Below are 8,532 nucleotides of genomic sequence, written 5' to 3' on the forward strand. Positions count from 1 at the left end.
ATAAGTAGGGGCATAGCGAGCAGATCGAGGGACGTGATCGTTCCCCTCTATTCGACACTGGTGAGGCCTCATCTGGAGTACTGTGTCCAGTTTTGGGCCCCACACTACAGGAAGGATGTGGATAAATTGGAAAGAGTACAACGAAGGGCAACAAAAATGATTAGGGGTCTAGAGCACATGACTTATGAGGAGAGGCTGAGGGAGCTGGGATTGTTTAGTCTGCAGAAGAGAAGAATGAGGGGGGATTTGATAGCTGCTTTCAACTACCTGAAAGGGGGTTTCAAAGAGGATGGCTCTAGACTGTTCTCAATGGTAGCAGATGACAGAACGAGGAGTAATGGTCTCAAGTTGCAATGGGGGAGGTTTAGATTGGATATTAGGAAAAACTTTTTCACTAAGAGGGTGGTGAAACACTGGAATGCGTTACCTAGGGAGGTGGTAGAATCTCCTTCCTTAGAGGTTTTTAAGGTCAGGCTTGACAAAGCCCTGGCTGGGATGATTTAACTGGGACTTGGTCCTGCTTTGAGCAGGGGGTTGGACTAGATGACCTTCTGGGGTCCCTTCCAACCCTGATATTCTATGATTCTATGATTCTATGATCTTACATAGCTGAACATAAATCTTAGGAAAAACAAAGCCCAATGATTATTTTTGGTCTAATGTCTCTTCTCAGTCCATATGCATTGACCTATACTTGAAAGATAAATTACTCTTATTTCTCTGGATCACCTATTATATTTTCCGATTATCATTCACATGGCATTCCCCCTCCCTACACAAACATTTTCTCCTCCCTTGTATCTGAATACTTGTACCTCTTCAGTCTAGAAGAAGACAATCTCTGAATAATTGTTTATATCTAAAAATCTATCACCTTAACAGCTAAATAGTAGACTCTTCAGGATGGGCTAGGCTCTTTGAGATTTTTCCATGAGTAAGTGGGGATTCCTTAATGATCAGAATCCAGTCCACTATATTTAATATTAAATATATTGCAAAAGCAATTCTTATTGAGATGATCTTTCACAGAATTTGAAGGCTGAACATGGTTTCAATAATGTTTTGGTGAACGGCGTTGTGGTATAAAACAAGTAAGTTTGGGGCCTGTTCTTATAAACCTAACATGCAGTATGCCATAGATAATAATCTCACAGCCATACATGGAAGGTTTGCAGGTTTCAGTCCTTGGTGAGGATGTCATATTTTTTGAAAATGTTTCTGATGAGTTTTAGTTGTTTCTTGAGTTCACATTAATAATGTAATATGCTAACATAATGTTCAGTGTTATAAAGAGTCTGTAACAAGGCTATACATTTTTAGGTACTGTCAAAGGGATTCATCTCTGCACTTCCCTTATTTGGGGCTGCTTGGGGCTAGTTCAACAACTGCTGCAGATGAAGGCATCTTTCAGGGCTGTCTGAACTTCCAGTGCATTGGTGCAGAATTGCCAGGGCATAATAATGCCCCAGCTGCTCTCCTGTCTTTAGCCTTCTCTGAACACATCCACATCCAAGACCTTCTGCTTTAGAGGGGGTGAAAGTGGATGCAGAGTTGTCTCTACAGCTCCCCCAGAGAGCTTCTTGAGCTCAGGGGATTTCATGTGGGACTGCAGAGCAACAATGAATCAGTCCATATATGCTTTTTGAGATTTGTGTATAGCCCTGGTTTCTCTCAGCCTGTGCTGCCCCCACTATATTTAAATAGCACACATCACCTTAGGAGACACCTGAACGAGTGTGAATGCAGCTTGAGTAGACATAGCTGAGCCAGCTTGAATCTAGCTAGCTCAGGTATGTCTACTCAAGTTGCAATTGCACCCCATGATTGCAGTATAGACATACCTTTTAGCATTTAAATATCTTGCCTCTTTCTCTTTGTTTTGGGGAGAAAAGTGTTGGAGGCAGGGGATTCATTGAACATATCTGAGATTGTGGATTAACAATAGTTCACATTTACTTAGAACATATTGTCTACTAAATAGTCAGTTTTTGGGTTAGGAAGTTTGAATTTTAGTAGCTGTCCTCAGAACACTCTGAGGGCTATATTGTTGAATATTTTACAGATGCAATATGTCAGTGTAGGAATTAACAATGTGCTGCTGAAAACACAACTTTCCATATGCAAGTGACAGCTAAAATGTCAAACATTTTTCTATTAAAATACACATTCAATATAGACAGTTGAGAGACAGTGTCTGAACGTGTGGTGAATGGGAAACAAATGAGTGGTTGCCTGCTAAGCTGTGGCCAAACAGGGAGCACATTCTTTGCCTGTAAAAACAGTTGCCAGAGCCAGCATGAACAACACATTTTGTCTGCCAACATGCATCAGGCTGCTTTTTCCTTTCATGCCAGATGCCTGTGACTGGGACAGCATGTGAATGTCACTTTGATGCACACAAAGAATAAGATTTATTTTTGGTTAAGCTGGTGACTGGCACAAATTTCTGTTTTCTGTGAGAGATCTGCCAGGAAAAAAAATAAGACAGCTGTGCACGGAAGTGTGCACCTGTAGCACAGAGAAACAAGTAAGATGAAAATAAATTTTGTTTTTTATTTAAAACTTATTGGAAAATACCCTTATTTGAACAGCTAACTTCTCTGAATCATACTATGTGATATTATGTAATATACAATATTATCCTTTGGAAAATATGTTATGTTCTGTCTGGTACTAGCCCACCTCCATTCTATAGTCGGCGGGTAATAGTCTCCCTCATTTTTGGTAAGTGTGGCTGGGATGGGATGTCAATGAACTGGGAGCAAGTAATATTTTAAAACTGCCCCATCAAGTCCAGTCTCTTAAGGCCCTAGTCTACGGGCTAGTTGGGGTTCTAGACTGGATATAAGCATGTTGAAGATGGGGATAAAGAATGAAACACTCCATCCCTGCATGGTGTTTGTTCTTAAATGTTTACCATTGACATCCAACTTGCTACTTCCAAGACTCATCTGCCACCGATTACTCCTCCACTATCTATACCTCAGAGGCTACAAGTTTGAGTTACTTGTCCCAATACAGCACCATCTCACTGAAAATTTAGACACAAATATCATAAAATCACTCATTCCTTTCACTGTCAATGATGTACCTCATACTCTGGGTTCTGTAAATTCTTGCAGAGCAGAGACTCAGACAGAAGGCTAAACAATACATGTGTCAATGAAAATATTGTGTTGCAAAATGCCAATTTGTCAAAATCAAAACTTTTCACTGAAAAGTATCTGTTTCTATGAATTTTTGTCAGGATGTTTTCTCGGATCCAAAATGGAATTTCTGGTCAAAACAAGAGAACAAGACAGACTTGAGTTTCCCACATCCCAACCAAATGTCTTAACAAGTGGGATATACCATCAGTTCTTTGGTTTTATTTGAAAATTTTTTAAAGGGCTTGGTTTTGCTCCACATTGAAACAAAAACTAATTTTGAAACCTTAACTTTTTTTTTTTTTTACAAAACAGACATTTTGTTTTTCAGCCAGCCTAAGCAATGATAGGTTTTTTTTTCTCCTGCATCTCTCTACAGTCTCCCCCCCACCCTTTTCTTGCCCACTTGTCTTACTTTCTTTTTTACACCTTCTAACATCACCTGATTTATACCTGCCAAGATTCTCTGCTCAAAAATAAAAAGTGAATTGAAAATTTGCATCAAATGTTCATTTGCTTACATAAATTCAAGCACAGATAATTAGAAGCAAGTACCTACTTATTTTTTTTAAAAAAAAGAAATGACGAGTACAACTTACACAGTACATCACCCTAACTTTACTTCCTGCTGGAGAGAGAGAGAGAGAGAGAGAGAGAGAGAGAGAGAGAGATGAAGCTTCACATATATATCCAGTACCAGTCACTTCTGTTACCTATGGAATAATTTTCCATTGCTGCTTATTCTACAACATGTGTGACCGCCTCTAATATTTTAGCAACACTTAAAATATAATATAGGGCCAAATCCTGCCACCATTGCTGATGCAAACTTTTCATGCAACTTAGTGGAGTTTCATCTAAATAAAATAGTGTTATTTCATTCCAGTATTCTTTTGACTTGTACCAACAGCTACCACAATAAGTTTGTACCACACAAAAGACTCATGGGTCTGAGACTCAAGTTTTCACATAGCAACAACTCCAATGCAAACAGCTAATTTGGTGGCTCTTTCAAGAATTGGGGCTTGCAGTGTTGCTATTGGGGGTGGGGGTGGTACTCTTCATATGACTTTTGAAAATGATTAAAAATGACTAAGTGACAGTTGTTTCCTCAGACTTGAATGCATTCTCTGCTGAGTGCATCCTGATAGTTTATCTGGCAGAGTTGAGGCTGTTGAGAGCTACTGATCCAGTCAGATTCTGGCACCATCAGCTAAGCTTTTTTGCTATGGGAAAGGTTGCATAGTACTCAGAGTAGCAGCCGTGTTAGTCTGTATTCGCAAAAAGAAAAGGAGTACTTGTGGCACCTTAGAGACTAACAAATTTATTTGAGGATAAGCTTTCATGAGCTACAGCTCACTTCATCGGATGCATTCGATGAAATGAGCTGTAGCTTACTAAAGCTTATGCTCAAATAAATTTGTTAGTCTGTAAGGTGCCACAAGTACTCCTTTTCTTTGTTGCATAGTACTGTATTACCTGGGAGCTCATCCAGCTCTGGATCCCATCAGAAAGAATCGTCTCATCACACAATTCAAGACCTCCACCCGGGAGAAGATTGCATGCTTAGCTTAGAAATTCAGCCTGCAACAAATCAACTTTGATTATGACTTAAACTACAAAGCTTTTTTTATGATTAGTTACATCTTTTGCTCTTTAGAATCAGAGTACCAAAGGTTAGCATCTGGTATATAATAGGAGGGCTGTTTCACATGAACTAAGTGTCCCCAGTTCTGTGTTCAGTTATACTGGTGAAGATCTAGGATAACCCGAGAGAACTTTCTGCCTTTAAATCATTCTAAACTTTTTATAAGGGGGTGGTTAGTTTGAGTCAGAGCTTTGCTTGGAATGCTGGGTTGCCACAAGCCCATTTTATTGTTACCAGCAGAACCAATATAGTGGTAGGTTCTGCCACCCTTGTTTTATCCAGATCCTTGAAGGTATTTGGGCATCTAAGTCCTCCATTTTGGTGCCACTGACCTTTTCAAAATTGCCATTCAGCTGCTGCCAAACCTGGCATTCACAAATCCACCTAAGCCCTGCTATCACCCCACAGCTGATGTGCAGATCAGAAATCTAGCTCAAACCAAATTACAAAATCCACACAAAAGATAGCTGTGAGCACAGGGAAACGTAGGGTGAGTGTGATAGAGGTTTTGAACATGAGCAGGAGGGAGATGGTTTCATGTGCTAATGGTTGGGCTACATAAGTGGCTAACCTGGCTCCAGGAGAGAATTTGTGGCTGAGGATCCTCAGCAACTGGAGGTGGCAATCGTTGGCCTGTCAGCCAGGCACAGCAGGTCACCAGATGGGTGCCAAAGCATCTCTTCTCTCCCTGCCCCTCTTTTTGGTATTGTAGTCCTGGATATCTTAAGGACCACCACTCAGGTTGCTGGCTTCTGAGGATCCCTTTCTTAGTCATCCATCCTCATGCTTTGTGGGAGACTGAGGATTCCATGAGGCAACAGGGTACCTAAGGGTTAGGCATTGCAACACTGAGCAGATCAAGGCCTATGTACTGTTTTGAGGATCCAGGGCTTAGGCCACAGTGAATAGGACAACTCATGCAGTAAGATGGTATTCAGCGTGAACAAAGGTGGCAGAATCTGGCCCACAGAGATTAGCAAATTGATCAGGAAAGCTAACCACTCATTAAAAACAGAGCTAGCTGTTGAGGCTTCACTCATATGCCTTTTAAATAAAAGTTTAGAGAAAATGCCTGGAAGAAGGGATTAGCATTTGCATTGGGGCTCCTGGGGCATTGTGTGGTGGTGGTGGTTTTGTTTTTGTGTTTTTTTTTTTTTTTTTAAAGTAAGGCAAACAAAACAATACAAAAAAGTGTATGTCACATTAAAACGTATTTTCATCTCATTCTACGAACCATTTGTAGCTGTTAATGTACCTCTGCCAGATGAACAATTTATTTAATATGGAAGATCTACTGCCTCAGGCTGTATAGTGCATACTCCATTAAGGAGCTCTCAATCAATTGGCCCGCAGCTACAGCAGAACATTGAAGGGGTACTTTCAAATCAAAAGTGCCCGCATAGTGTAAATATGTACCTAAGATGAGATAAAATGATCACCTAACACTTTGACCTATAGTCATCCTTGGGAGAAAGTATACAAGAAAAGACTTAAAACTTAAATAATCCTACCTTTTTAATTACATAGAATCTCTAAAATATCACATTTTGATTATATAAAATCAATTAGTTGCCACCCACTTCAGATATAGTTACAAGAAATGTTTAGTTTCTAGCCCTAGCAATAAATCTTCATTAATTTTCAAATGTTGCATTTAAACTTCATTGCAATAATGTAGTGATAGATGAAACATACAATTCCATATGAACTTAGAAACATTTTTAGTATAATAATCCATTTAGTATAAAATCCATAGAATTTGACCTTTGTGCCCCCCCCCCAAAAAGTTTCCAACACATGAGCAAAAAGGAGAATATTTTGATCAGCTTTTCGTAAAGAATAGTGGTGTTGTACTTGTTGAGCCAATTTTTTTTTCCATGTCAGCCATTTGATTATTCATTAGAAACTGATCAACCATTTAGTAGATCGGATTCCCCGCAGTAGTATGCAATGGTACATACATGCAAAGCCAGTACCAGCCATTTAATAGATGACTTAAGTTATGGGACAGTTTAACATGCATATGTACAATGTGCATTTTTCCAAGAAGACCATCAAGGAGGAAATTTAGATTTTTTTTTCAAAATACTTTAGCAATATAGCTAACGTGGGTTTGTATAAACTCTTATACTTTAAGTACATCTTGTAATAAATAATAGCTCTAATGAGGCGGAGTGGTGCTGGTGACGTGCTCTGTCAAAATCATAGTATCAGGTGGCATTCTTCTTTTGCAAGGGAAACTTAACAAGGTAATGGTCCCCTTAAGGATAGTAAGGACTAGTTGTCTGTTAATGGCACTTCTGTGGAATGTCCCTTTAAGTCCCAGGACTTATAGAGTGGATGAAGACCTAGCAAAGGCAAAGAAGAGAGAGAAGGATGGTTCCAGGAGAATACCTAAGGCTAGGGGAAAACCTAGACTTTCTTTAAGGACCCAGAACCAGGACCCTTGTAGAATAGGTGGGAAGTGCTCCCCTCTCTCTCACAGCCAATCGGGACAAATTCTGGGAATAACACTATATATATATATACCGTTTCTTCCCTCAAAAGAAGAGAGCCACTCTCAGGGGAAGGTCCGCTTGCTGAACTCACCTAGGCTGAGGATGAAAGGGGCATGGGGAAAAGGACCAGCTGGAGGGGAAGCTGATTAAGGCTGTTGAGGTGGCCCAAATTACAACTCCAAGGAAGAGAGTGAGGGGCTCCTGTCTTAAGGAGAAAGCCTGAAGTACAATCAGCTCTGGAAGGAGGGCTGGGGCCTCCTCAACAGGGAAAGGAAACCAATCTGGACCCTCTTACATGGACCCAGAATGGGTATGAACCTGAGTAGCTAAAAAGGTGACCTGTAATAACAAGATTCTAGAGAGGGTCTAAACCAATTTTTGAACTAATCTGGTCTGCATGACTTAAAGAACTGACGGAAAGTACAGCAGAGCCAGCCGTGGCCAAGGCAAGCAAAGCGTTTAAACCAGGCACCCAAGACAAGATCATTTACTACACTTTTTGAAAAGGTAAAAACAGCATTTTTCTGCCTGCACTGTCAGATGCAGTGAGGTGAAGAGACCATAGCCATAGCCCTCCTTGACTCTGAAGACTCATTCTTGTTCTATGTATTTTTTTCATTTTAGGTTGTAAACGTGAGGAGAACAATGTCTTCCTTAAATAAGAATAATACATTATATAGGCACCTGAAGCCGTCAACCCTGTTCCTCTGAGGATCTGGATAATGTGCAATGTAACTAGCAAAATCAGAAATGATTCCACCAATGACAGAGCTACTTCCAAACAATGTTAAACAGGAAAGTTGGTTCCTTAAGTAGAAGGAGGACTTGGGAGGGAGATCATTCCTTCTGAGATACCTTTTGGGGACCAGATATAGAATCAAGGTGCCACCTACCAGTGTTTTGTTCACAGACAGTGATGCTGATCTCTCTTTGTTCTTTTAGTGGTTGATTTGTATTGTTCCTCTAACACTGTTGGGTTCCTTGGTAGTAGAACAGCAAGACTCCCTGATATTCATTACAACAAATCGATCACTTGACAGTGAAGCATATGCCTCTACAAAGAAGGCTGTGCATCAACCACCCATCTGTCAACAGCCATCAGTTCCATCCTGTTGAAAATAAGATGCCAGGGAAGCACCATAAGCATTTTTGGATTAATCATAGCATGTGTTCAACAACAGTTGAGTCTTACATTACATATGGGGCACACATTCAGTAACTATATTTTTACACCTGTTTG

Source organism: Dermochelys coriacea, chromosome 7 (genome assembly GCF_009764565.3).
Source record: "Dermochelys coriacea isolate rDerCor1 chromosome 7, rDerCor1.pri.v4, whole genome shotgun sequence".
NCBI lineage: Eukaryota > Metazoa > Chordata > Testudines > Dermochelyidae > Dermochelys > Dermochelys coriacea.